Raw genomic sequence first — 3505 nt, forward strand, 5'->3', positions numbered from 1 at the left:
GAGTGCTTGTGTTATTTTCTGGTTTGAGGAAATTTCTAGATTTGGTTTAAAATTTTTTTTCTTTAGCAAACATCTGTTGTTATTGTCGAAATTATTATCTTCATTTCACTCTGCATTAGTTCATATAAGTCTTCTCAGGTTTCTCTGTTTCTCTTCATCATTTCTTAGAGCACAATAATATTCCATCATATTCATATACCATAATTTGTTCAACCATTCCTCATGAATGTCCTCTAAGTTTCCATTTTTTTTGTCACTACAAAAAGAGCTGTTATATTTTTAAAATTACATATCAGTTCTTTTCCTCTTTCTTAGATATCTGTGGGGCATAGGACTACTAATGGCATTGCTAGATCAAAGGGTATATACAACTGAATCCTTGAATACTTGTGAGCCATAATTAGCATTGTCCCTGGGATGCCAGTTTGTGGATTCACAGTTGTTGGGTACAGGTCAGAGAGCATTCCCTGTGGGTCCAAATGACTGGGTACTAGACATAAATGTGCATATTGGTTCCCTCATATTTAAGCTCCTGGAAGCCATGATGTCTTTCATTTTTATCTCTTCATTGCCTAACAATATGCCTAGTACACAGCAGTTGCTTAATAAATAGTTGTTGACATTAACTGATTAATTGGTGTCAGGATCTATATTCAAGGGAGGAAAAGAGTAAATGGTATTTTTCCAAAGGGGCTGGAGACAGAGAAAACAAATAAAGAAGAAAAGAAGAGCTGGGGAAAGGAAAATAGAAAGGAGACCTAGAAGTTTTGTACTCACATTACTTGGGAGAGATGGAAGGGAAGAACATGAAAACTCCAGAGATTGATCTTGACCTTGATTGGAAAACTGCATGGATGAGGGAGCTGGGAAGAGCCATCAAAAGGATCAGGAAGAGAGAGAGAGAAAGAGAGAGAGAGAGAGCAGAGAGAGAGAGCAGAAAGAGAGTGGAGAGAGAGAGAGGGAGGTGGAGAGCAGAGAGAGAGGAGAGAGAGAGAGGGAGGGAGGGAAGGAAAGAGAGAGAGGGAGGGAGGGAGGGAGAAAGAGAGACAGAGACAGGGAGAGCAGAGAGAGAGAGGGAGAGAGAGCAGAGAGAAGCTGCTCTGCTTCCTTTTTCTTTTTTGAATGATGGAGAGCAATGGGAAAACACAAGACTTGGGGCATGGTGTTTGTCAGAGGAGTCCTTATGTTCAGTACTCTAATGATTTGGGGGATTTACATATATCTTTGGGACTCAGAGTTGATCCTCTAAGAGTCTCTGTCTTATTTTCTTCCTCATTAGAATATAAATTGCTTGAGTGCAGGGCCATTTAATTTTTGTATACGTAGGTTTTCTCAAAAGTTCTAGTGCATTTTTAAGTTTTAATAACTTCAGCAATATAAATGCTACAAATTTACAAAAATGTCATTTGGAAATTTAAATTTCTTACACTTATTTAGTTTTACGAATTCTCAATTTATAACACTTTTAATTTTAATTTTGACAAGACAGGATTTTGTGTCATTCTGCATTTTGAATGCAACAGTTTCTGCATGACACTTTCTCAGACTGGTGGATCAGTAAGAGGTGGTTGTCTTGCTTGACTATTTCGGGTTACATAACTATCTTTATTAGCTTTTTTTTCTTGTTCTATGTCAAAACTATAGTGTATGTACCAGAACTTTGTTCTTTGGATTATCTAAAGACTGATATTACAAATTCAATCCTTTCATTTACTGAACAGCAACTGGTGAAAATGTTTAGAGAGTTCTAAAATTGAATAAGTACATTCAATAAGTTGAATGTACAGCACAAGACAGCGGTTATATTTAATTTTAATAATAAATATATCAATATTTTTAAAATGTGCATAATTACCCTTTCAAAAATTTTTTGTCTTTGTAAGATTTATATTTTGATTTTATTAAAGTTTAAAACTGCTCTAAGACTTCTGTGTATTCCCAGTGCTTAGGAGTTTGTTTATTGATTAATTGATTTTCTTCTTTAAAAGTAATCAACTTGGCTATCAAGGGAATCAATGGCAAAAAATGTGAAGGAAGGGGGCCTTATCCAGTACTAACTAAGAAATAGAGTGGTAGATCAGTAGAATAGATTAGGTATACAATACACAATATTAATTGACCATAATAATCTAGTGTTTGACAAACGCAAAGACCAAAGCATTTGAGACAAAAACTCACTAGCTGACAAAGAAAAACTTCTGGGAAAACTGGAAAACAGTTTGGTATAAGCTAGGTATGGACCATTGTCTCATACCATATACCAAGATAAGGTCAAAATGAGTACATGATTTATACATAAAGGATGATAACAAAAGTAAATTAAGGGAGCGTGGAATAGTTTACTTGTCATATCTATGGATAAGGAAAGAATTTATGACCAAACAAAAGATGGAGAGCATTACAGAATATAAAATGGATAATTTTGCCTACATTAGATTAAGAAGTTTTTGCACAAACAAAACCAACGAAGCCAAGATTAGAAAAAAACCCCAAAACTGGGAGGGGAAGGGGGGGGTGGGATAGGAGGGGGGAGGAACAGAGTTTACAGCTAATTCTCCGATAAAGGCCTCATTTTTCAAATTTGTAGAAAATTGTATCAAATTTATAAGAATATGTGATTGCCCAGTTGATAAATGGTAAAAAGATATGAACACTAATTTTCAAATGAAGTTATCAAAGCTATCTATGATCATACGAAAAAATGCTCTAGGTCAGGCCTTCTTTAACTTTTTCCTCTTGTGACCTCTTTTTGCCCCCAAATTTTTATATGATCCTGGGTATATAAATATATAAAATAGTTATACAAATCAAACATTTATTGATAATCATAAAGAAATTTATTTTAGAACCATTCTTTGGTATACATATAATTTTACCATTTACTAAAGATGAAAGCAAATTTGCATACTAATAAAATGGATATGCCTGTTTATTTTTTATATAAAGAATTAAATGTTGCTGAAATATTTGATACTGCAGGATGTAGAATATCTCAATGCTTTTCAGAGTTGATCGATATTTTAATTTTATAATTGTCAGGGCTAAGAGTACTGCTTTGCATAAATACTTAGCACAAAATGGCAGACGTATGTTTAGGATCATTTCAGAAATTGTTGGAAATTCTGTGCTAATCCCAAGCCAAAATTCACTTAATTGTTTGATATGTACAGTAAAATCTCTGCAATTCATAATATCCAATAGTCTCAAATCTGAACCAAAGTGTTTCTGGCAGCACTTGTTGACATTGTGTGGAGTAAGGACATGTGAAGCGCAAAGTGCGCATATTGTGTGTTTAGAACCGATGCTACAGTGAAGCTGTGTGATGCAACACAGGCAAGTGCTGCCAGAAACACCTTGGATTTATTAAAAGTTTGATTGTCAATTAATTTTTGGTCATTGGATGTTCAGAAACCTTTTACTGTTGCCACATTTTTTGGGACCCTTACATTCAGTTACACAATCTCAAATGGGGTCACAACCCACAGTTTAAGAAGCACTGCTCTAG

This window comes from Notamacropus eugenii, chromosome 3 (genome assembly GCF_028372415.1).
Source record: "Notamacropus eugenii isolate mMacEug1 chromosome 3, mMacEug1.pri_v2, whole genome shotgun sequence".
Taxonomy (NCBI): domain Eukaryota; kingdom Metazoa; phylum Chordata; class Mammalia; order Diprotodontia; family Macropodidae; genus Notamacropus; species Notamacropus eugenii.